The sequence below is a fragment of the Gallinula chloropus genome (assembly GCF_964237585.1).
Source record: "Gallinula chloropus genome assembly, chromosome: 8".
Classification (NCBI taxonomy): Eukaryota; Metazoa; Chordata; class Aves; order Gruiformes; family Rallidae; genus Gallinula; species Gallinula chloropus.
In genome coordinates, this window is record NC_140093.1 from 11,423,516 (window position 1) to 11,449,746 (window position 26,231).

At 47.6% G+C, this 26,231-nt stretch overlaps 1 protein-coding gene across 1 annotated transcript in view; it reads left to right on the forward strand.

Moving 5' to 3' along the window:
- The window catches only part of P3H2 (prolyl 3-hydroxylase 2), a gene marked incomplete at its 5' end in the record, with an annotated part of 69,830 nt that overhangs the window by 23,788 nt on the left and 19,811 nt on the right, over positions 1-26,231 (forward strand). The gene's annotated exons all lie outside the window — the stretch shown is intronic.

Consider the following 26,231-nt stretch of genomic DNA (forward strand, 5'->3'; position numbering starts at 1 on the left):
TAGTACTGAAGAGAATGGAAACTTAATATAGGTCAGATTGCTATGCCAAATTCTAACTATCCAAATTGGGTAGCTGACTTTTCTGCTTTCCTGTATGCCTTCTCAGATGTAAACATCACTAAGCAGCTCAGCCCACGCATCTCTACTACAATCATGTCTGTGGATAAAGCCACACAGAATATGTGATCCTTCTGGCTAAAGCTCTTAGGTGGGCTCTCCTTAGAAAACTGGAGATGTGTTTTCCATATTTCCCCCCTCACCCTGTTATCGTTGACTCCAACGAGAGTTGATAACCTCTTGCCCCTCATCCTGGCTTCATGCTGAACCAGAAACTGCTGGCAGCCTGCAGCAGACCAGCCTGTCTGTGTGCTGTCAGTCCACAGCAGGGTCATCATCCTGAACTGCTGCAAAAGAACAAGTGTGGTAGCTGTCTGATGCCATTTTGCATCTACCACCTTGTAGTATTGGTTTCAAACAGCTTTACATATATCTTTTTATTCTGTTTGCACTAGGTTCTAGTTAAAATGTACAGAATTTTAACTTCCTTTTTCCTTTCCCTTTCCTTTCTTCCCCTTCCTTGTAGTGGAGTTAAAGTTCATTTGTTTATAGTTGATCACATTTTGTCAGCCTTCCAAGCAGCAAGTAGTGCTTGGCAGGGTGGTGCTGAGACTGTGTGGGCCAAAAATTATAAATACCTTGAAATTAAGGTTGCGTGCTCCCAATTTCAGTTTTTATAGGGTAAAAAGTATTGCTTCATGTTACAGAAGGAAAGTGGAAGAAGTGGAGCAAATCCAGTGTTTCAAGCAAGGTTTGATCCAAGAAAGGAATCCAAACAAATGCTGTCAGCTTGTGGCTTCTACAGTCAGAGGCAATTCTGTAAGAGGACGTGAGCTCTGCAACGTGCTCCCGTGTCTGGGGACTTGGCTGTGCTGATGTTGGAATATGGGGAGATGGGACCATCAATAACTTGAATATGCTGTTTCCAGAATGAAGAAGCCCCCTCATGAAGAGGGATTAGATAACAAGGGTCCTTCACACTGATTAGGTAAAGATTTGGGGAAGAGATGGACAGGAATGTGTGTCCTCCATAGATATCGTCTGAGAGTGGTGACAAGTCATGGAGAGCAGGGATGTCTGGTCTGGAGGCTGATTATCTTCTAAATTCTGACTTGCAATGAAACTTGAGAGGGGAAATGACACTTCTGGGTGACACATTTAGCCTGAGAACTTTGGAACACTCCAGGGTCATGCTGGAGTGTTGACTACCTGTATTTATCCCTTGGCTGTAAACTACCAAAATTCTCACCAAGTGCATGCCTGTGCTCTGTGGTGTCTCAGTGCCTCACTTGTAAAATAAGGCTTGTAGCCATAGATAATTTCATTATATTTGGACAGTCACATCATATGTACAAATTGAAAAGGGCAGATGCAAACCTGCATAAAATTCTGTGTGAGAATTGTTGGAAAGAAATTTTAGTAGGAGATCTGCAGGGATTTAGGGAAGAATATGAAGATAGTAGGGATTATGGAAGAGTTGAACTGGTACATTCATACTTTGTTAATTGAAAAAGGATCCTGGGGGAAAAAAAACCCCAACCCAGTGCATTTTTATCAGGAGCTGGCCACCAGAGTTTAAATACCCACTTTGGTTTTGCCCTGTGGTGTGAGATAGCAACCCATTCAGCAACATGTCCTAATTAATGTGTCAGTTCCCTCCTCTGGAACACAGAGATCAAAGGTTTTTAGAAAATGCTTCCTTCCCACATGGAGGGCTGTTCCTGGTATTATTTTTGGAACTAGGGTTACCAGCAGTTTTCCAGGAAGAAAACTGCAGATCTCCATTGCTCCACAGGCCATCTGCTTAATTTCTTCTTTTTTTTTTTTTCTTTTTTTTAATACATGAGACATTTTGGAGCCTGTGTGTAATCAGACAGTTGTGTTGACGGATGCTGGCATGTTGCAGAGCAAACACCTTGTAGCCTGGACCAGATGTGGGGCGGCTAATGAGGTGTCTGTAACCAGTGTGAAAACCTGAAGCTGCAGCAAAGGTTTGGAATTTGATACCTCTTGAGGTAATGGAAATTAGTGCTTTAGGCAGAAGAGAGAGTGCAGATTTGGGGAAAAGTGCTATTAAAGGCAACAGAGCAGTACGTGAATGAGAAATGAGGGATGTTACTTTGAGAGTTGAAGGCTGGCTAGAAGGGGAGGGCCCTGGAGAATCTTTCATGGTGCTTCTTTACATGTGGTTATTTTGACTGCTGAGAGAACACGGCTTGCAAACATCATTTAAATTCATGGTCTGCTTCACCTGGAGCATGATTTCGTATCTTGGACTAAAAGCCTGAGCAGTGCTCATGGTTGCAGTCTGAGTCTCTGTGCGGGGTCTGAGGCAATGAAGTGGGTGCTGGTTATGGGCTGTGAGGGGGGACACATGGCCACTTATCTCCCCTGGTCACACGTAGATGGAAACGGGGTTGGTTAGAAAAAGAGACTCTTTTGGACGCTACCAAGGGATGATGGATTCTTTTTCTGCCTTGGCAGGAGCAGGAAAACTCAACTTTCCAGCTGTGTGCAGTCTCCTCAGACCACTATTACTCATTTTGATGTACTTTGTCCTCCAGCCATATAACTCATGTGCAGAACTCTTGGTGACCGTATTTTTCTCTTCACTTGATCTTTTGACATCTCCCTCAGCATGTGACAGCCTTTTGGACTGCACAAGTGGTAAGAGCAGAACTAACCGGTCTCAGAGCTGGAGATGTGGCGCTGCCTTCACCTCACTGATACTGAATCCTTGAAATACACAGAGTGGGACACATCCCACCCACCCCTGGGTAGATGTGAATCTGCACATCATCCTTTCAGAGCTAAAGCAGAGCCTCCATGCTTGCAGTGCCCATCTCCTTCTTGGGAACCAAACCCAAGCTGGAATACCAGATAGGTACCAGATGGGGCAATCTGTGGGGTGCAGGACATGCACTGCCTGCTGCGGGCTATGTTGGTGGAACCAGAGCTATCCAGAGAAGTGATTTTTAATCTGGAACTTTCTATTTGGTGTCTTCAGTAATTTCAGTCTCTGAAGCCCTCCCATTCCCTGTGTTGGGATTCCTGCTCTGGCAGCTGTGTTCTCAGGATAACATGGGTGTTGTGGGCTGGGCTGGGGAGAAGCATTTTGGGGCCACCCTAAGACTGCCAGACTCTCCACAGATGTGCAAAACTGCATTTAATTTTGAATGCAAAATTTTTATAGTGGCATTGTCCTAAAATAGCAAGGAATGATTTACCACCCCTTGGAAATACAGGGAAAACCCACATAGCTTGGGGTATCCTGCTACCACCCAGGCATTGCATATATTACCACTATCTAGACATATAGACATAAAGTAGTGTCACTTTTTAGTTTAGGGCTTTTGCTTTCCCTTGGGTCAGGGCTCTTCATTCATCTTCCTTTGGGAAAATCTTTGTGTTTGTTTCCTTCTTGCCTGCTTGGCATTTTGAAGCAAAATGATGTGATTGACCTTTAGGGTTACGGATGATGCCTAGATTCCAGTCTTTGTTAATTTAGGATTGCTGTGGGGAAACCTCAGACACACCATAGATGTTACAGATGAAAGCAGATGCTGAACGGCATGAAGAGGTTTAGCACTTTGGAAATTTGTAAATACTCAGCTGTGAGAGAAGGGGAGCGTGTGTGTGAGAGAGAGAGATTCACGGGGTGTTTGGCAAACTTCACCCTTATTGAAGCAGAGGAAGAACAGCCTATTTTTTTTTTCTTCTTTTCTAAATAACAGGAAATCTTTTAAAATGTTGCTTGCGGTTTCTCTGGACACAGAGATTAGATGACCTTGCTCTTACATCCCAGTGAAAGCCAGAAGCATGGAGAGGAGGCAAAGGAGGCACAGAGCAGTGTGCTGCTTCCTGGAGCATCGCAGCCAGAGCCAGGCTGCCTCAGACGCTGTCCTGCAGGCATCGCTAACTTTGCAGCTGCTGAACGCTGTCTGTGAGAGAGTTGCTGAGCATTTTTCTCAGGGATTTTGGAACGTGTTTCCAGAAACACATGGATCATGTGAAGCTCCTGGTTCCCGCTGGGGCAAGGAGGAAAGCTGGGTGCAATTCCCTGCCAGTCCGATGGAGTCCTCCCATTCCTCCAGATGGGCCAGGTTCTTCCTGAGGAGTTTCTGAAGAAAGGGCTGAGTTCAGCTCCAAGTGACTTGGGAAAGAAAGCCTCTGCCCTGCATGATCTGCTGTGGTAAATGTGGAACAGACAAGTAAATCCTCCAAGCCTGTGCAGAGACCGACCACTCCCTCTAACAGGCCTTCGGTGGAGGGATTTGTCCAACACTAAGTAGTCAGTGAGGCTGTTCCTGTTAAGTCTCCCAGGCCAGAGAGTTTAACCATCAGACAGACTCCTGCTTCTTGCAGCATCCATGCTTGCTCCTTGCCCTGCCCCTGAGGAAGTCGAGGCTCTAATGGAGCGAAGCCACCACAATTCACTCGAAGGCACGGGGTAATTAGTGACAAGGCTGTTTACATATCGGGCTCCTTCTTTCTGACCCAGTGATTTGGCACTTTGAACACAGCTGCCGGTGTAACACTGAAGCCAGCCTTTTCCCAAGGAACAGAAAGCTCACCTGCGGGAGAACCACTTAAAAATGTGTTGCCTAATTGCTGTTGCTTAATTAAAAGCAAGAGCACACCAGCTCTGCGTTCTGGCTGTGCTAGGGAAAGGAGGAGGCAAGCAAGGCTTTGTGTGTACCTGCTGCCTTGACCCGACGTCTGGACTAAGCAGTCTCACTGCTTCCAGGTCTGTGGGTAGTGTGTTAGTAGAAAAAGGTGTCTCTGCTCTCGTACGGTGGGCATGATGCCTGGTACTCCAACATTTTGACTGTTTGCCCCTAATTTCGTAGAAATTGTTGGTTAATTTGTTGTTTGGGGTTTTTTTTGTTGGGTGTTTTTGGGCTTTGTTGGATTTTTTGGGTTTTTTTTTTTTGGTAACCTTTATTACCTTTCACTAGTGGACTTTGAGCTCTGGAGGTAGGAAAGGCTTGCACTGTCTTGGTCTCTTCACCACCTTCCCAGGAGCTCTCCTGGGAAGCTGAAGGCTGAGCAGTAGCAGCCTGGCTGTGCTCCACCAGTGGGAAATGCAAAGAGGAAGGTGTTGATGTTCAAACTCAGTAGCCAGCTCCCAACTGCCTTAGCCAGCTGCTGCAATGGAAAGGCCGTGTTCAAGCAGCATACCCAGATGTGGGTCTTAGGTAACAGTGAAGTGAGAGTGAGGGTACAAATGGGTGGGCATATTCTGCTGCCTGGAGACAAATACTTGTGGCTACTACCCCTGCGAATCCAGAGCATGGTTTAGAGCCATCTGCTGAAATGCACTGAGCCTCTCCAGTGGTTAAATGGCTGCTTAGCCTTGGAAGGAAGGGCTAGAAGATAAGATCAGGGTAGATGGATGAGGCTGGGGGTCTCTGCTGTCTGCTAAATGCATTGCAGGTAGCAGGGCTGGCTGTGCTGCAGCTTTGAATTCCCCATGCCTCTTACAGGGGAGAATTCCTGTTGCCTGAACTACATTGCAGCCCAAGTACACAGGCTGTGTTGCACTGCAGTAGGGTTTAATTCTTTTTCCAGACCAGCATTTAATCCACTATTTTTCAGTAGGTTTGTTTGAACATCAATGAATGTAATTAAATATGGGTTTCCCTGTAGGACAAAACTGAGGGAGAGGAAGGCCACTGCTCTGGAAGGAAGCATAAAGACCTTAAAACGAGTTGCTATGAGGTGGTCTGATACTCTTTATGGAGTTAGTATCTAGTGAGGAAGGTGCCAGGGAAAAGTGATTTATCCCCATGTCAATTGCCTTGATCAGGATCCTGTTCATTGTGGAAGCATGTGGGACTTGGCAGGGAAAGCGGTGAGAAAATGAACGTTCCTGTGGTCTCAGTTATTGCTGTTGAATGTACGTGGGGGTGTGCACGTCACGCTTTTGCTATAGATCAGTTGCAGTTGTATCATCTAATGAGATGCTGAGCAAAGAGCTCTTAAGGTCAAGGGGTATTAATGTCATTTAATGGCTTGCAGGATATATCCCACGTGAGTAGGCTAATGAGAATCCTCAGTGTGTGTGTTTGTGTGTGTGTGTTAGCACTCCAGGACAGCGACTGCTTAATGAAACATGGTCACCAAACTCCTAACAGACACTGCAAGGTAACAGAGGCACAATGTGGTGGAAAAGACCAAGTCTGAAGGTTACATTTCTTCTCAGTTATGTCCTCTTTTCTTTTTCTTAGTTTTTTCCTTTTTCTTTTTTTTTTTTTTCCAATTCCATTTAACCACAACTGTGCCTTTAAATTAGAGGGTTATAGTAGAGTCATGTTCCTTGGTGCTTGTAAGAACAGGTCTGCACCTGTGTCTGAGCACAGGGAAGAGGCATAGTCCCACCCTGATCTTTTCTTAGAACCCAGCAGTTAACATCATTGCAGGAGAGAGGAAAATCTGCCATGGCCAAAAATAATTCCTCCTCTGTGACCTGCTGGGAGTGGATGTCTGGCTGGCCATCATATCATCACTCATACTTCTGTTTGGCTTGAAACCTGGAAGGTGGATATTGTCTCATGTGTTTTAAGAATACTTTCTGAAACATGAGGGTACTCTCAGTGTCCTACCAGAGGCTCAGATAAGATGAGCATCCCTTTACCTGGTCTCTTTTTTAGGATGTGTTGGAGAATATGTCTTTTGGTAATGCAGAAGTTGCACACCATGCAAGGTTCTCTGTGTTTCCACAGGAGCTTTTGGGGGTGAGGGGAGAGAGAAGGTGCTGTGGTTATGTCTTCCCAGGCAATGTGATTTGGGTCTGTTCTTGGCTGCTAGTTACTGCAAAACTGTTAATTCTACTTGCTTCCACCAAGAAAATGAAACCTCTTGGAAGTGCTGCTTCCCTGCTGCTGCTTGACTCAGTGTGGGGGGGGGTTGAAACAATTCTGGGTAGGTTGTGAGTTTGATGGGCAAGTAAACCAAAGAGTGAGTTCCTAGAGGTACTTTCAAGCAACTTCAGCTGCACGGACAGATGTTGTGGAGCTCCTTTTCCTTGGGCCACATAGTGAGCTTCAGGTTTGTATCCGATTGTTGTGCTTTTGCCCCCAGCCAGGAGATGAGCACCACGGAGCCGATCTCTCCGGGAAGGAAGAGGGGAAAACGGAAAAACTTCAGGCAAACCTCATGGGTTGGGAGAAGGATAGTTTACTGGGACAGACAGTAGAGAGAGGAAAATAATGATAATAGGACTTTTATAGCAAAATATATGAAACTGGTGATACACTTGACTGTGTCAGCCTGCATCCCCCATTGGGGGGTGAAGTGGGATGTAGTTTCGGTGCCCAAGTTCAGTACTTTCAGAGTGAGACTGTGAAGATTTTTGTGATTAAAATCTTCTGGAAGCTTTAAAGGAAAAAAAAAAAAAAGCTAAAATTTACCATCAAATCTTGTCCCCAGGTTCCTCTCTACTGTGTTCACTAGCACACACCGCCCAGGCTGGCACCAGGTCACTTTGATGCTGGGGAGAGGCTCAGGGTGCTGCTGGGAGCAGTTGGTGACCAGCCTTCATGTGGGGAATGTGTCATGGGCTCAGGCCACCTACTAGAAGGGAAGGTAGCCTGAAATTTAAGGGATAAATAAGGTGTTGATACCCTTAGAGTTGTTGGCTGCTGCTGACTGCTGGAAGATGATGTACATGACTGGAGCTCTGGATTTCTTTCGCTTTTCATGCTGCCAACTCTAAAACATTCATGCACACCGAAGAAGCACTGTAAGGGTCATTTCTTAGGCTGCAAAGGACCAGTTTTGTTTCAGGTGATGGCCTGCATCTCCTAGGCTCTCTAGCAATTCCCATTAGTGGAACTGAGAAGGGGCCGGAGCCACGTCTTTGAGTTCTGGGTGATGTGTAGCTGGCTTGTTCCTTCCCTCCCTGCAGCAGCTCAGTGGGGACAGAAGCTGCACTCAAAGCAGTTTACTCGCCCCCGTGGTGGCAGCAGCAGCATCAGTGCTGTGTGCAGAGACAGAGCACAGCTGCTCTGAGTGGGGGAAAGATGAGAAACCTCCAGCCGTGGCCTTCCCGGGGGTCTCAGTGCGAATCCAGGAGCCGCTGCCTCAAGCAGCAAGAGGGGATGAGGGCAGGGGATGGGGGTGCATAAGGAAGCCATGGGCCCACAAGCTGGGGCAGGATGGGCTCAGAGCTGTCCTGTTCCCTTGGTGGGAGCAGAGGGGCAGAGAGGGGAAGTCAGTATTTCCAGTCTTGGCTTTGAGGCTTTATTACCACTGCTTTCAGCAGACTTGTGTGGTGGGAGGAGCTGTAGGGGGGCTGCAAACAATGGCTGATCACATTTTCCAGCTGTCAGATACCTAATGACATTAACTCCCCAGCCCCCTATTTTATTTTCTCTGTGGCACTGCCAGCTGAAGTGCTGCCAGCAGCCAGCTCGACCCAAATCCTGGCCCTGATTGCTGCCCTTCACCTCCTAGGGGACCCTGCTCTGCTGAGCTGCCCTCCAGCAGCAAAGGGGCTGTTTTCTTTAGGAAGCAAAGTGCAGAGCAGCCAAGGTGCTTGTGTGTGTGCTGTGTCCCTGGTCTTTCCCTCCCCTTGAGGAGCTGGAAATGTACATTAAGTAGACAGATGTGTGGGAGGGAAGTGTCTCCTTGAGAGCAAAAAAATTGTTTTGTGTGTGGAAAAGGCATCTGTTCTCTGCACAGACTACTGAAAGTAGCAAAACCCATCCGGTTTTAGCATCCCAGAAAAGGGGTTTGCCAGCTCCATCATCCTGCTCGCCCACAGCCACCAGTGTCCCTGCCTTTAACCCATTGCAAGCCCTTCTTGAAGACAGACTCACGGTGTTCATGCTCTAGGCCTTCCCACAACATCCCTGCCCCTGGTCGCTGGGCTGCAGGTTCAATAGACCTCTGAGCAGGCTGAGGTTTGAGCCTCTCAACCTGGGTGTTTCCAGGTGTTTTCTTGGGCCTTGCAGGTCCTGGTTTTGGGTTGAAGTGCAGCTGGGCTCAGGAGCACAATAAGCACTGCTACAGCCGGGTTTGTTCTGTTGCTGTGAATTAGCAGATAATTTATATTCAGCCTTTCCTGGGGGTAAAGGTGATGGGGGAGGAGACATATGGCACAGAGAGGAAAAAGGAAAAGTACCTTTGGACTCTATCCAGCTCTTTGAGTTCTGGAACTGAGATGCATTGCACCTCTAAACTGATCCTCTGTGCCCAGCTTTCACTCCAGGCACACAGTGTGCCCTTGTTACAATATCTGCATTGTATGTAAGTGCATGTAGGTCTGTACAAACGTTGCACATAGGTTGCATGGTGTTGCAGTGTGCCTGCTGCTGTGTGCTCAGATGATGAGAGCTCCAAGACTTTCAGGAAGGTGTGGGCTGGGAACAGAACACCATCCTGAAGATTTTCAGTGCCCTTATCCCCCACTGCAGGGTACCTGCCAGGTCTGTGCTCTCATGTGCATGCTGCTTCCTCCCACCGTGTGCTCTGGGTTTTGCACAGGATCTGCAGGGGAGGAAAAAAAACCCAACCCCAAAACAAACTAATTTAGGAACACTCTAGAGAGTTCCACTAAGTTGCTTCAATTAATTCTTTGGTATTCCTGCTTTTATTTATTTTATGCTGCTATAGCAGCAGGGAGTCACAAAAGGTCAGTGCTGTAGTTTGTTACTCAATGTAAGGCGTGTTATCAAACCCTCCCTGCCCCAGAGAGCCCAGGCTCTGTCCAGGCTATAGGGCAGGAGCAGGATGTCAGACCCCAGCACAAGGAGAGCCAAGGCATCGACATCTGGCAAAGTCTTCGCAGCAGCGAGTTGTTCTCTGCGGATTTTCATTTGAGAGCTTAGAGAGATCCTACGGGTCAGACTCTAGAGCCACAATTCATTATTGGGGTTAAATGCCAGCCAAAAGAGGTTTTGCTCCCCTTTGCACTGAGGAGAGTGCGCTTTAATGGCTCTCAGAGGTGGAAAGTGAGGATGTTCTTCCTCTAGCACATCAGAGTGGGCGAGAGGACCATCTGGCTCGTGTTTCCCAGGGGCTCACTGTAGGTTGGAAGAGACACTTGCCAATTTACCAGCAATGCAAAGGCAGGAGTGTGGGAGGATTCCCGTGGGGTGGTGAGTAGGAGTTGATAGCTTGTACCTCACAGATCTCCTGATGTGCAAGAGAAAATCTCGAGTATTAAGGGCGCTGGAAGGCTGTCATTCCTCTAGACACCACATTATTCCAGTCCACTTCACCCATGGCTTCTCCTTTTTGCACCGTTTCATTTTCTGCTTGACTGCCAATGAAAGCAATATGCTATTTTGATATTATTAATGATATAAAGGCCTAATCAGACCTTTTCTTTCCTTGACAATATCTGCCCTGCCTGTCTGGGAGCTGATCCAGCCTGCCTGGCCAGTCATGCAGTGGGATTTCCCAAGGGTCGCGGCACGGCATCCTCCTCCCATTCCTGGTGCTTGTCCCACTTACCAGGCACAGAGGGCTGTGGGAAAAAGATGAGCCTGACTTTGTCATCCTCCTTGCTCTGACTGACACATCCCTAAGTTATGAACCTGGCTGTCAAATCTCAGCCACGGCTGAAACTTGGGAAAGAAGGGTTTGGAAATAGTGTGTGTGGGACAGGATATAATGAGTTTTCCTGTAGGAAGCATCCATGGTCAGGGACATAAACACAGGAAGAGGGGTCAAATTTGCCTTGGTTGTAATTGTTCTGGGATGCAATGGCTGTGAACCCCAAAAGCAAGGGTCTGTTTAGTTCATCAGCTCAGAGCTGGTCCAGGCTTATTCCCATGGCCCACCCCCTTCTCCTTGGATTGCAGAGTCAGCCCAAGTGACTTGTCTGTCTTTCGCAGCAGTCCCAATGACAACCATTTACTTTAAAAGTTGCCTGGGAAAATTAACAGGAGAGGTTCTGTGCTGGAAGTGCGAGCTGGAGGAGAGCAGAACCGGCAGTGGAGCATCACTGTCTGCTCCTGTGGGACTGCTAGCCCAGCAGCTAGCTATGTAGCTAGAATGGAAGAAATGGCTGGATTTAATGCATCAAATTGAGAGAGGGCCTGGGGAGTGGATTTGACAGGATAGGCAAACCTGAAGTGTCTGGGGTTTGGACCACTTGTTGATTGCATTTTGACCCCCTTAGGAGATTGGCCATTGGCTTCTGTGGATCTGAGCCTTGATGCTTTTGTGCACCTGTGTGTGGACTCAAAACCTTTCAGTCTTATATGTGAACCCCACAGAGCATGTTGCCATGCCAGTATAGTGCTTCATCTCTCATGCAGTGTGCCTGACAGCAGCATGGACACAGTCATCACACTACTACAGCAGGTGGTGAAATGTTAAAAAGGATGTTTCACTTGTGTAAAAGAGAAGGTGGCTTGGCCAGAGCCTGTCTCTGTGTCGGGGCAGCACCAGGCCGTGCTCTGTCACCTTTCACGCTTTGCACACCCTTTCCCCTTTTTCCCTGCTGGACCCAAGCAAGGAGAGCTGAGGAGGATTTTATTTCATTTTGTTTCATTAGGTTTCTAATTTAAGTCTCCCTGTTGCTTCCTTGCTCCAAAACTACTTCTTTGGCAGGGCCTGGAGAGTGAGTCATGGCCGTGGCTGGGGATCCTGCCTCCTGCTTTGGCCGGCAGTGCTGCAGCGGGGTCAGAGCAGACCTGCTGGTGATGCTTCTGTGCGCTCATTTGCTGTGGGGACGGAGCGTTAACCTGGAAGCTTAACCAGGGGGAGCTTTGCTGCTCTGGGTAGATGAAGAGGTTAACGAGCAAAAATGCCTGCTATGATGTATGAGCCCAGACCATTTCCAAATGTGTTGCTTTCAAGGGAGAGGGTTGTGTGTGCTCACTTGGTAACTCCAGCAAACTTCTCCCAAAGGGTGGGATCACTCCACAAAGCACAGCCACAGAGGAGATGGATCTACAGAAAGGCTATATCTGCCACATCATGGGCCAGCAAAGAAAACCAGATTGGAAACACAGCCATTCCTTAGAGACTGAATGGGCTGTGCAGAATTTGTGTGGAACAGGGATAACCTTTCTGTGAGGCTCGTAGGGAACTTGTGTTTTGTTCTTTCTGCTGGTATCTGAGTCCCTGCTTTGTGCTGAACCCGCTGCTGGAAGCAGAAATGCAGGACCAGTTGGCAAGCTATGAAATCCAAGATTTCCTGGAGATGCCCCTCCTGGTTTCCAGCATGGCAGGACCCTGTGGGCCAGTTCTCAAGGATTTGGCTCCTGCATCCCACTGCTGAAAAAAGCAAAGACAGTAAACATGCAGACCCTTAGAAGAACAGACAGCCGATTGCGTTGGTGAAAATGCAAGTAGCTGCTTCTGATAAAAAGGAGAGGGAGAGCAGCAGGAGGGAGGAATGTTTTGTTTCTGGTGCATAATGTTAAAAGCAAACAAAAAGCCCCTCAAGTATAAATGAGACTCAGAAGTGCTTGAGACATGCAGAACTTTGTCCACAACCTTGAGGATTTCCAGGCTAGCTTCAAGCACTCTGCTGGCCAGACAACAATGAACCCTTTGAACACATTTTATATCAGGCTACTGTTTTCTTGGAGGGGGAAAGGGAAGGGAGGCTGGTGCTTTGGTCTTGTATCAGCAGCCGTCTGCGGTGAGCCCCAGATGCCTTCTGTGGATGGCAGGGCTGGCTGTGGCTCCTCTGGTTCCTGAGAACCACTGCAGCAGGGCTTCTGCAGAGCCATTGCTCTCCAAAGCTTCTCTGCTCTAGCTCTGTAATTTCGAAGAGAGCTTTTCAAATAACGTGGGAGTCCATGAAATTACCCTGCTGTGGTGCGTCAGCTGTTGACACAGCAACATGACAGTATGTCATCGCTTATTTCCTGCTTGAGGGATCATAAAACCTTCTTGCATGACTTGGGCCCATCTGCTTTCCAAAAGCTAAGCTTTATTGTACCCCTCTCGAACTCGCTGTCCTCTTCCAGCCTTGGTCTTTGGCACCTTCCCTTAGCCTCATTAATGAACTTTCCGGAATGGGGGATTCCTAAAGCCTTCAGCTGACTTGGGGATGGGAGAAGAAGTTACCCACCTTCTTGTGTGTGTTTGGGGCTGCACTGGCCAGCTGACAGAGAGGGCCCTGATCTGAGCTGGCTCTTGGGACCCACTGGCTTCAGGACCAGCCTTTCCATGGGAGGGCTGATGAAGAGGACTATTCTGTGCAGTTAACGGCCATGTAAACCTGACCTCTTTCCCTCTGTAGACTGGGACTAGAAGTGACCTGTTGGATATGAGAAGAAAGGGCATGGTATGGCATGAGAGTGAGATACAGCAATTGCCTTGCAGCCCTGGTTTGAAGCGGCTGTGCACAGTGGGCAGCCCTCAGCCCAGGCTTGAAGGAGAATTTGAATCTTGAGCTGCAATAAGAACCATCCTGCCTGTGTACCCAGGCAAGCTGAGATGTGGAGGCTATTGAGAAGCTCACTTGGGGCTCTGGCCCTTCCTGGTGCTTCACTCAATGCATCTCTCTCTTTTTTCCATGAGTCAGAAGTTTCTGCTGCTGTTGGTCTGGTGTAAAATCCAGCCTGGGGTTGTTGGAAGATCAGAGGTCACTGCTATACCTCCTGATCCATCATGAGACCCTGCCCATGCCCCTTAAATCTGAGCTTTTTCACCTTGCAAGTGTAAGGACAGGTTTGTGTGCAACCAAGATTTGGACTTATGGATGGTCTCATGCTAAAGCACTTGGAGAGCTGCTGAAGGAGCTTGGCTCAGGTCTTGTGTCAAGTAGGATGAGGGAGGGAAATGTCTCCAGCTTGTTTGTGGTCTGGCAGCCAGAGAGCTTTCTGCTGCTGTCACTGGGAACAATTTATTATTTATTTTTAAATATTTGTGTCATTCCTGGGATGTTTCTGCTGCATGTGCCTGTGCCACAGCCTGGCAGGGTGAGCTGAGCGCCCTCTGCCAGGCCTCGAGGGCTTGTGGGTACGGCCCTGGGCCCCCAAACAGGCTCTGGGCTGGGTCCTGCCGTGCCGTGGTTTGCTGGGCTTTGCAGTGCAGCTGAGAGATCTTTGCCCTGTTGCCCACTGCGTGGGCTGGCAGAGCGGCTTCGGCACGGTGAGCTGTGCTTCCCTGCATGGGGAGAGGCTCAGGAGCATCCCATGCCGCTCCTGAAGAGATGAAGGGGAAGGATGCTGTCCTCATGGGAAGCATCTGTAGATGGTAACCCGGGGGGCTGCATGCAGTGCTGGTGCTAGCTGTGCATGTCAGCCCATGGCTCCCTTTGCCAACCAAGTCACCATTTAAGTTGTGTGGATTTTATCCTGTGGCCCAGGTTTGTTTCATATGGAAAGCAGTGTGTTTCCAGTGAAGTTACACCTGCAGTGATTCATGTTTTGAATTAGCCACAGCAATGACCAAAACAATTTTGTCAAAAGCTCTTCACATTTGTACTTTTTACAGGATCTTTACTTATTTATTTATATTTTAGAAGTGTGCTCTGCTTTTTTAACAGTCCTCTGGGCTGGAAGCAGATGAATGTTTTTCCAACAGCTGCTTGAAATGGACAGCTGTTTTGCACGAAAGCAAACAGAAGAGCTTTGTGAGCCAATCTAAGTCCAAAGCGATTCTTTATAAAAACAAAAAGGTGCATGGGCCAGGAGGCTAAGTGAGCAAATGAGACAAGAGACTTGTGACTCGCTCTCCCATATTTAATCCATCAATGGCTGGCTGTAAATTTGTGTTTAGAACAAAAATGTTGGGAAATGGTGCAGCTCCTGTGCTCTGCAGCATGGGATGCTCTGAGACCGCTCTGAGATGTTAGCAGTGCCTGGTGGTACGCAGGGCCTGGGGAAACCCCCCGACACTGTGGCGTGTCTTTGCCTGCTGTGACCAGAACATGGGTTTAGGTATTCTGGGAAGCCACAGCTACTGATCAGGCTCTAGGTTTTGCAGATTACTCACACTGAGCAAGCATGCTTTGGCTCTTAGGAGAGGTGAGACATGAAGTTACAGATGATTTAACAAGTGAGGTCTTTTTCTAACAATGCTGGAATAACCCCATATCTGTTTCTAAGGGGCAGCTGTACAGGAGATGCTGTCTTTGGACTGAGATGCAGAATGCAGGTTCTTTTCACTGATTGTGATGGGATTTCTCCAGACTTGTGGTTTCCACTCAGGTGTTTGGTGTGAGTCCCATGGGATGTCATTGCATATTATATCATGGCTACCTCTCTGCCTTCTGTGGCTTCTATTTCAGTCTCTGCCCCTCTCAGTTGTGGCTCTGAATCATCTTTAGGCAAGTTAAAGGACCTTTGTGAACCAGACGATGATCAGGACCAGTTCCAATAATGTTTATTAATGTAGTTAGCTGTATTTTCCTAGTAAATTCCCTGTATTGATATACCTATTTCATTAAGCATTTTCTTCTCCATGCTAGGGAAAACCCAGACTTGGAACCAGGCAGCAGTATGGTTCTTCTGCTCCAGGCCAGGGAAAAGTTAGCAACATAAAGTCTGCTAGATGGCAGAGTTCCTCCTCTGCCTTCATCCACATCATGTACCGTCATTGGAGCTCCTTGCAGGTTTTGTTTTCTAAAACAAAATAAAAATTAATTATTTTTTGAGGGTTCCTGGGTTTGCAAATTGAATTTTCAACAAATTGGAAACATTTGCAGAAAGCAAGGGCAAGTCAACATCTGGCAATTTCCTCAGCCACCGGGTTTATTTTTTTTTCTTTCTTATGGATAAATGCAAAAAAAAAAAAAAAAAAGAATTTAAGCAAAGTCTTTGTGCACATAAAGCCCTCACTGTCCAAGCCTGATTGATTAGGGATGCTTTGCTATTTTCCCAATTCTCATACTCAATCTTGGCATCACCCGCCTTTTCCGTCTTAGCTGTTTCCACTGGAGATGAAACGGTTCTTTGCGAAGGGGCAGGAAACACCCACCCACATCGGAGGCTCCTCTGACAGATGGACTGCTGTTCCCTGAAGATCACAGGGGGAGTGGGAAGCCACCCCTCCCTGGCCACAGCTCAGGGCAGAGAAGCCTTAGTTAGCCTGACCCTATTTGACTTCTCCTTTCTAGATCTCAGTCTCTATAAACAGCCTTTTATGGTATTTGCCTTTCAAAGAGGAACCAGGGTGTGGATGGGAACCGTGACAAAGAGCCACTTATAGGGATTGAGTGAGCTCTTACAGGAGACCGGTGCATAATTTTAAGATCAACAGAAAAATCTTGCAATGTCTTAAGCCCTGAAACGTCATCCAAGGCACTTAAATGCTGTCATTCAGCCTTCTACTAGTCAGGGCCAGAAGGCTTGTGCTCCCTTTTCACAGGGAAACCGAGTCATGGAGATGCTTAGTGTCTGGTAGAAGAATTCCCAGTAAGTCAGAGCCAGAGCCAGGAATTAAAAGCAGAAACCCAGACTCCCCTAGGAAGTGCTCAGAAAATGCTGGCCCCAGCCGTGTCCTCAGCAAGGGCAGACAGCTCCTCATTTTTTGCATACTAGCAAACAGATTTGCCCCAGACAGCGGGTAATGTCTCTCAGCCTGCCAGGCTGACATCAGTGGTGGGGCTGCAGCTGGCAGTGGGGATGCAGAACGTGTCAGTGCAGTGAGGAGTAATAACAGCCTGTGCTCGGGAGGAGGGAAGTGATCTCCGCCGGCATCCCTGTGAGAAACACGCACCGCCCGGGTATGCCGCTGCGTGACATTCGTGTCCGGCTCCCTGCAGGCTCCAGGCTGCTGTTCATCCCACAGTTGCTGGTGGGGGTCCCTCTCTGGAGGGCTGCCATCCTTTGCTGGAGCTGCACCAAGCAGCTGCTGTCCCCGTCTGCTTTTCCCTGCCTACAAGCAACACACACGTCCTTTAGGATGTTGCTTCCTTTAGGATGGTGCTGGTAAGAGCTGAAAAACTGCTCATCAGGGATGCTTTTTTGTCAGGTAAGAGCTGAGAAACATCCACCATCAGGGATGCTTTTAAGCCTCTGTTGTGAAGAAGACTGTGAAGGAATGTGCCTCTTCAGGGTTTCTGGTGAGTATGTCCACGAGGGTGTCAGAAGTTTGAGCAGAACATTGCATGTGTTTGTCCAGGTTGTGGCAGCCATCCAGCCTGGCTCTATCCGTATCTGCCCCCAGTGCAGGAATCTGTGCAGACCAAGTGTTTATCTAGTGGTTATCTGCTCAGAGGTAGATATCAGTGTATTTTGTCTCTGGGTTTATTCCAGCAGTGAACACAGAAGTCTCCTCTCTGAAGTCCTGTTCTTCAAGCAGCAGTTTCAGCTGTCACCGTGCCTGAACAGTAGCCCATGTGGGACATGCAGTTGGGGTTCAGCTCCCTGCACAAGGACTGAGCTCTTCCCCCACCACAAATTGCTGTGCTCCCAGAGGCCGTCTGCTGGCCTGAAATGGGAAGACCCATACTGCTGGAGGGCCACAGAAATCACTACAAGCATGGCAGAGCTGTGGGACCAGGACTTAATGTGTGTCAGGGTTAAGAGGTGCTTTGCCAAAGCATCCTGAGCCTGCAGCACTTCCCTGGTGTGCTGCATCTACAGGGAAAGGCCAGGCAGGCATGACAAGGAAATACAGGCCCAGGCTTGCAGTCTCTCAGCCATGTGTTTTATGTGCTGTGGGTTATAAAAACTGCGTTATGGGCAATGTGTTTGTGAGAGAGGCCACGCAGGATGGTGGTACAAAGAACCTCAGCTCTGTTTCATTTGGCTGTTTGGTGGTTCCAGTTTGGTGCTTGGTCACCAGCGCTGGAGTGATTAATGGGAAGTACTGGCTCTGATGTGATTGTGCCAGTCCCTGTGAGTCCAGGCCGTGGACTGCTTTTGCCCAGGATAATGGGTCTGTGTCCTGTTTTCAACTTTTGGCTGACAGGAAGAAGAGATGTGAAGGAACATACCTGTAGGAGAGCAATCCAGAGTCAGAGATGTGGGATGTGCTGCTGCTCAGCCCTTTGGAGAAGGCACATCTCTTGAGGACAGACACATGCCTGCTTTTTCATGGGTCACCCCTTTGGCTGAACTAGGAGCTGACAAATCCCACTCATGCCGTTCTACCAACTGTTGTGAAGGGAAAACTGCGGCACTGGGAACTCTGCTCTGCCCTTCTGTAGGCTGTTTTTCAAGCCAGGATAATGGGATTAGTGAGGCTGACAAGAAACCTTGGTCAGAGGAAGCACAGCCCCTTAGTACAAGTCTTCCTCACCTTTCTTCTTCCCCAGGCAGGTTTGGTGTAGGCAGCTCCCACCACATGCAGCAGCCACTGCTTGGCCACCCGCCAGGATGGGTAGCAGCCGCTGGGCAGTTCACAGGGCAAAACCGATGCTGCTGCAGCAGCAGATCTTATGATTTGGTGCTGTGGACATTACCACTCCATTACTGGGCATTTGTAGGGCTTTTTTATACACTAATTAACCAACAGTTTGATTTGACAGTGATATTCTGAGCTCTGTTACAAGCAGGCAATTGTAGCTTGACATCCCAGCCAGCCCTGTGGCACAAAGGAAGGATTTGAAAGTGCTGCTCTGCAGCGGGTTTGGCAGAGGCTCCTTCATCCCACCAGTGGATCGAATGTCCTGATAAAGAAACGGAGCTGAGGGAACTCGTTTCGCTCCTTTGAGGACTGGTGTTAGGAGCTGGCGACCCTGGGATCTGGTTCTGATTTGCAGTGAGACACTAGGCTCCTTACCTGCAAGCTGGGGAAAGTGATACCTCTTTGCAGGGGCCTCGCAGGGCTCAGCTAAGAGGAATAAGGGAGGCAGGGGAGATGGAATAGCCGTGACATTTTATTGTTGTTATTAATGGTGTAGAGTGAAGCTGGGGCATCGCTGTGAACAATCACTGCCTTTTGAGATTTGGCTGCGTTTTTCCCCCCTCCTCTCCCCTCTACTAATCAGTGCAGAGTTTGACTTTGTAGGAGGAGGGTTCAGAAACCAACATTTCTCAGTGTCTGAAGAAAAAGCAGAGTGTTTCCTTGTGTAATTAGGTCCAGGCTCTCAGGAAATGAAGGCCGTCTAGTCGATAAGTGTTTAGTAATGATTACCAAGCTATGGCTGGGGAAAGCGAGCAAAGTGGTTTTGTTTCAGAAGCAGCAAATCCAGCTGAGGCTTGCGGTGTGTGTCATGTATGGAGGCAATTGTCCAAGTGGTATGTGGCCTTGCTCACTGAAGCACAAGCCAAATTCACCTTGGTGTAACTCCACAGGAGATACTGGAGCTGCACCAAGAGCAGGAACAGCAGTGGATGCTGCTTGTAACATGTCCCTGGGCTGAGAGCCGGAGGTGTCATTGTGGAGGCTGGTGTTATTCTTCTCTCAAAGCCGGTAATTCCTCTCTCAAATTAGTAACAGTGGTCATCAAAGCTTGGGGAGCTGGAGTGGGGTAAAGTCACATTTTCAAGGGTAGAATTACATCCTTTCTAAATGAAATACATCTTCAGAAGGGCTGGATAAACTGAAGGTGGTTTCTTCAGCATGTTTTCATTCCATGTGTCAACCTCAGCCACAGCAATTAGAAACACTTAAGAAAGAGGACCACTCCTCCAGAATATGCAGGGTCAGATTTTGCTGAGAACATGTCTGGCAGTTGCCACACAGTGAAGTCAACGCAGTGCATCTCATGTCAGCATACTCACCCTGGCCACCAAGAGACATGCCTTGAGACCTGATGTGCTCTGAGTGTCCTGCATGAGAGGGTGAGTTGTGGGGCTCCTCCCCTGCCGTGTTTTATCTGCCTTCATTTCAGAAGATGCATTTTTGTTGGAAAATGCATCCCTGTTTTACTCAGGTAGGTTTGAGTTTTAGTGTAACAAACATTGGAGGAACACGAGGAGCTTTGCAGTGCTGCTGCAATGGCTCTTGTTTTCCAGGTGCATAAACACATGTGCAGGTGTATTTTGCATCAACACCCATGTCTTCTGGAAGCTCTAACATAGCCTGGCAGTAGGTTGTTGTGATCAAACCACCACATAGGTCTTTCTCAGCCACAGATCTACTTTGGTGAAAATAAGATACTGATGTCTTAAGATCTTCCCAAATCGCTTATTCACTGCAGCTTGTATAAATGTATTCCCCAGAGCATAGGTCCATCATGGCTCTAAGCACAGTGCTCTAGAGGTAAATGCTGATTCAGAAACCCCATAAGCTGCTGCTTTCACTGATGATGCCCTGCGTGCGAGCATCACTGTGTACCTGCCACGTCCTTATGCTCTGCCCACGAGTGTCCACCCATGGCCTCTGCTGGGGTAAGGCTCCTGGGATACATGAAGCAGCTTGGCAGCCCATGCAGGTAGTACCCCTTGCAAAACCTCTCCTTCACTTTCCAGCCTAACTGAGATGATATTGCAGAAATACAGATAGATTTTTCACTTCCTTCTGTTTCTCTATGAGCATCTCTTGCAGAAAGTAAACACAATGCCTCAATGCTGTCCCAGTAGTGGGGGAATCTATCAGATCAGCATAGGAATTTCAATGGGGGCAGTTTTCTCCAAAGTCATCTGAGGCACAAGCCCACTTTGCTTCCACTTGGCCTCAGTTGGTTCCCTTCATGGTGAGCAGAGCACATCCCTGATTCGTAGATCTTTAGTCTTCATAAAATGCCTTTGAATTAGAATGGTGATTGGATAATTTATTTAATCAAGTCTGCAGTGCTTTCATGTCTGATCACCATCACGATGTTTTCCAAGCATCAGCCATTGCCGCTCATGCTTCATTGTTTTGACTTGAGCCCTGGAAAAGATGTTCCAGAAACATTATAGCTGGAAAAATCATGATAATTGAAGCCATTTCCTTGAGGATTGTCAAGGATTTTGTGTGAGGAGACAATGCATAGATGAGTATGTTTTATCCTTGTTTAGGAGAAAAAGGTTTGTTTGCCTCTCCCTTTGCTGTCGCATTGTGGCTCAGAGCAGAGGGAGATAACCTCCTTCTCAGGTAGGACAGTCCAATTTGCAGCCCACCCTCAGGGCTATGCACTTTACTTTTCAAACAAATGCTGTGGTGTTAATAAAGTGACCATAGTTGCTTTTAGGGTCAGTCCGTACCTTCTGTAGGAGATGACCTGTCAGGGAGCAGCACTCTTCAGGCTTTGGACAGGGTTTAGATAAGCTATTTGACAAAACTCTATTTACATCAGAAAAGGGATGCAAAAAAGGAGTATAATTTTATCATTGGATCAATGGGGCTTCCTGGTTCCAGGGTGGTTGTGATTCATGTGTCCTTGCAGAAAGGTGTTTTCTAGGGACACAGATAGCTGTTTGGATGATGGTGAGTAACAGCAGACAAGCATATGCATTTTCACAGGAAACTTTGGCTCCTGAAGGGCATTCAACAGCTCATCACGTCTGACTCTTTTACAAGGTTCTGAGCCATTGCTAAACCCTGGAAAGGGAGGAAAGTTTCTGCTGTAAGAATTTTTCTGTTTGTCTCGGATTTTTGTGTTGTGTTTTTCTCAAGTGTTTTAGTAGTTATCTCTATAGAGACATCAGCGTGAGGACAGCTTGGTTGGGAGTGTGCCCCAGTGCCTGATGTTATCAGCCAGTGCAGCTCGATTAGTAGCGATGTCCAGGGAGGCAGGAGGCTAGAGAAAGCTCATATCTAATCCATAACACTGATGCTTTGTAGGTCCTGAGGGAAGATGCATAAAAGCAGGAAAAATGCAGGATCTGGAAAACAGAGAATATATGACAGTTCTGCTAGTTTTGGGTCTTGTCTCTGACTTGTGTTGCTGCATTCTTGCAAACCCACTGGAGAAATGCCATTGATCCTTTCCAGGCAGAAGTTTGCAGGAAGAAGCTGCTTTGCAGTATTCTTGTAGACACATAGATGGCATCAGCCTGTCACACACAGCCTCCAGGTTATTTACCATCACTTGTGCAGGATTTGTTAACTGATTCAGTCATGAGATTGTATATATAAGTATATATAAGAGTGTAACTCTTTCCTCCTTGGTGTGTTGCCGTTGTTTTAATGAAATCCTTTACTGACGGGAAGTCTTTTGATCGAGACATGCTGCAGCATGTTTTGGCTGCATCCTCCTTAGAATAAGCACAGTTAAGTTAGTTTCCATGCTGATGACTCTGTGCTGTGGATTATACCTGCCTAGGGATTTTAAGACACCCTCAGCCTGTCTGTGAAAGCACAGAGATCCTTTCCCAATCATCCCCCATTCCATCTCTGTGTCATCACTTCGGTTCTTTCATCACAGATGAGTTTGCTTTGTTTCTGGCCCAAATCAAATGCCTTTGGGTTCCTGAGGTTGGAAGCCTTTGTGGAAATGTAGAATGTTGTTATGTTCCCGTGGTATCTCTGCTGCTGGAGGGAATGCCCTGTCTGCTTCCTCCTGTGACTCACACCTACATGATGCACCCCCCAGCCCTTTTAACTGCCTGCCAAGTTTGTTTTGTTCTGTTTCCCCCCTTAAAGCTTGTGCACAGTTTTAGCCTTACTCAGATTGAAGCATTCCAGCTTTGACCTTCCTCCCTTCATGGGCAGAGGACTCCCTTGCTCCTTGCTGACAGGGTTAGCAACATTGACCTCTCTCCTCCCAGTTTTTTCTGAGGCTCTGCAGGGGACCACCTGCCTCTCTGTTATCAGTCACTACACCAGATGAAAGCTCATCATTTGTCAAACAGGTTGTGGCCCACAGTCCACAAAGAGGGGATAGTTAAATGATGCTTGTTTCCAGTTGCTCAGTTTCATTAGCTTTCAATGCACGGGCTAATCTTTGACTGATGCCTTCCCAAGTAGTGTGACAACTGGGGCTGCCACAGGGATGCTCTAACAGCAGGAGGGAAGACATACATGAGAGAACCTCTGCTCTGGAAAGCCCAGCTGGGTTTATACTCTCTGCTTTATAGTATTGAGCTCTGCTTGTTGCCATGCATCTGTAAATGTATTGCTTCTCCCATGCTACTCATCTCTGAGGGCTGCTGGTTCACCTCTAATTACCTAGACCTCTGGGTTGTAGGAGCCTCATGGGTAACCATCTGCACACGTTGCTGAGGGTTGAATAATTCCCACCTCTTCCAAGGAAAATTATAAGGGAAACTCTTACATAGCCTTCAAATTATACTGGCATCCTTAAAAATAGAGAAGGAACCCTCTTCTAGCCAGACAGGACTTTTAGGAGAGGTGCTCAGAGCCCTGCCACGGCCCAGGGTGCAGGGGGTTTTGCACCACTGACAGTGGCATGGCCATGGTGTGTTGGCAGTGTGGTTGTGTGCTTGCAGCCAGAGGGAGAAGGACAACTGGCCAGCTACCCGCTGGTAGCTGGCACTTGTTTTTGTACACAGTACTGTGTGTGTACTGCCAGCTCCTGCCTGTGATCACGGCTGTGCTGTACTGGCATGGAGGGAAGAAGCCTATCTACAAGGGGTTTCTTGCCCAAACTTTAACCCCCCCCCCCAGTTCTAGGGCTTTTCTTCTTTTGCCAGGAGAGCCCACAGTGCATATTCTAGGAATTTTTCCTTGTTGAAAATCCTGTTTACACAGGACAAAATCTGGCTCAGGGTGGTTTTTCCAATGTCAGATGTAATGTTCAGTGAACACAAGCCTGTGTCCCACCACTTGCTCCATGGATGCATCCTGCAATGATGCCTCAGTGTTCTTGAGATTTATCTGGGAAGAGTCCTTCCTGCTGGGAAGCAATATCGCAAGTCACTTGCCGTAATACCCTTGTGCAGTGTTTGCTGTGCCTGTGCACTGAAGCACATAAAGTACAGCCTGAAACTTGTGGAAATCTTCCTCCTTACCTGACAGGGAACAGTTGAAGGGGGGCATCTCAGAGAGAGAAAGAAGGAAGCGTCTCGGCCTGATTTGCTTTCTCAGTGCAAAACGACCTTTTCAGGTGGGGGGGTGCAGTCAGTACACTTACATAAAACACAGCCAGCGTGGCCCAAACAAGAGATTCATTAGGAAATCTGATTTCTGTCTTGGTTAATTGAAAGAATTTGTTCCATGAAGAATATTGATGTGGTTTGTTTAGTTTAGTTTTAAATTTCCAAGTATCTGCCACTTTCTGGAGACTAATTCAATGTCTAGTCAGCTCTTTTGACCATGTACCTACTAATCTGCACATGTTTGTGTCCTGAAAAATTGCTTGTTGGAATAACAAAAAACCCCAAATCCTTCCTAAGTTTCCTTTCTCATGAGAAGTTTTCCCTGTGCCAATGCTCCTAATTTCTTCTGTTTTGGATTTGGTACTACCAGAGCGACTACTGAGCAGCAACACAGAGCGAGGCATGCTGGGGCAGCCTGAGAGGAACCGTCCAAAACACAACTGGAGGTTCTCTGCCTTTTGAGAATGGAGAACACCTCTGAAAAGACACAAGTGGAGCCTTCAGGAGGGTGTCAGATCTGTCCCCCATCACAGTGGTAGAGAGGAGAGGGAACCAACCTTATTTGTCTCGAGTTAGAAGACAAGGAACCAATAAACTCTTTGGAGAGCAGGGGATGGTGTGTTAATGAACTCCAAGGCTGCTTCATGTCTTTGTCACTGGGTGCCTATTCCCTACATTTGGCTGAGGCCCTTCCCTGCCATTTGCTTGCCTTGCTCTGTGGTTTCAGAGACTCAGAGGGGTCAGTGGGTGCCACTGGGGGTTGCAGACAGCTCGAGCACCTTTCTGTGAAGGTTTCCAGCAGAAAGTTTCCCTGATGAGCTTCTCTGGAAAATTTCTTCCTTCTCTATCTGCAATAATAAAACAGTTGAGACAAGGTCACGTGCTATTTATAGCCACCTCAGTGCTGCTTGCTTCTGCTCACCCCGGCAGTAAGCTCTGCACAGACACAACGAGATTAATCCTTCGTGACACTGAACCTTTTGTTTCCCCTGTTAACCATGCTCACCGGCTCCAGAGCCTCCCTCCTCTGCCAGGCTCAGCGCACTGAGCCTTTGATGCAACACAGAAGCAGTGGAGCTGTGGAAAAGTTTCAAAACCCAGTGTCTGTTCAGCAAACTTGGAGTTATCTGAAGTTTTGAGACTTTGGTTTCTAGCTTGGCTGAATGGTTTGAAGTTTTCTTCTCACAAAGCTCCACGCCAGGCTCATGCACCCAGCAATTAACTGAGGTTACGTGCAGGTGGGTCTAGTTTTGGCATGGGAAGAAACTTCGGGGTTTTGAGGGATCTGACACATTTTCCAGTGCATAAGGCTTATTTCTCTGCTACCACAAATAGAAGTTTAATTTCAAAGTGGGTCTTATGTGCTGAAGATACCTTAATATAGAAAGAGGTTGGATTATGACAGCCACACAGAATGTATGACAGTTGCCAAGGTCTGATAATATGTTCAGTGAAACGGGAACTCCTTGTCAAAATCAGTGTGAGGTCTTGGTTATATCATGCCCTGTCACAGAATCAATTGCTAGGTTGGAAAAGACCTTTGAGATCATAGAGTCCAACCATACTGGTCCTTCACTAAACCACATCTCTGAGCACCTCGTCTACCTGTGTTTTAAATACACCCAGGGTTAGTGACTCAACCCCCTCCCTGGGCAGCCTGTTCCAGTGCCCCACAACACTTTCGGTGAAGAATTTTTTCCTAATGTCTAATCTAAACCTGCCCTCCTGTGTCTGGTAGCTTCAGACCCTCAGAATTGATACTGCTTTGGCTACATTCTTGTGTCTTGCTAAAATCCTCTAATTTCTGCACCTCTTTTATTCTTGTTTTTGCCATAAGAACTTCAAGGAGAGCTGGGAGCACTTGGATACCTGTAGATGTTCTGGCTACAGCTGCTTTCCCCCATTAACAGTACCATGTTAACATTTGGTGAAGTGGTGGTGGTACAGTGCAATATCCCTGGCTGCAGGAGTGGACTGTAAAGCTGTGTGATGCTGTCTCACATGCTTGTTCCACTTCCCTATCCCCACTGCCAAGTAAGAAAGAGAAGGCTTTAAGGGCTGCAAGTTTAGGGTCTCTACAGCTAAAACCAGTGTGCTGTTGTGACGTGTATCTGCTAAGGAAGGGGCTAGGGGGTGGTGCAGGCTTGCTGAGCATCTGCCATTAGAGGAGCTTTGGTCAGAATTTGTATGCAGAGAGTGGGGACAAGTGTGAATTCAGAGCACATGCCTGCATGTGGATCTGAGCCAGTCTGAGTTGTTTTGGGGTGGGCATTAGCGATGGGGTGGACCCTCTGTGTTTCTTTTTGAGGGATGTGGCAGCTGAAGCGACGATAGAATCAAACAGCAAGTAGGACGTGTGCCAGCGAGACAGTGTATGTCCTT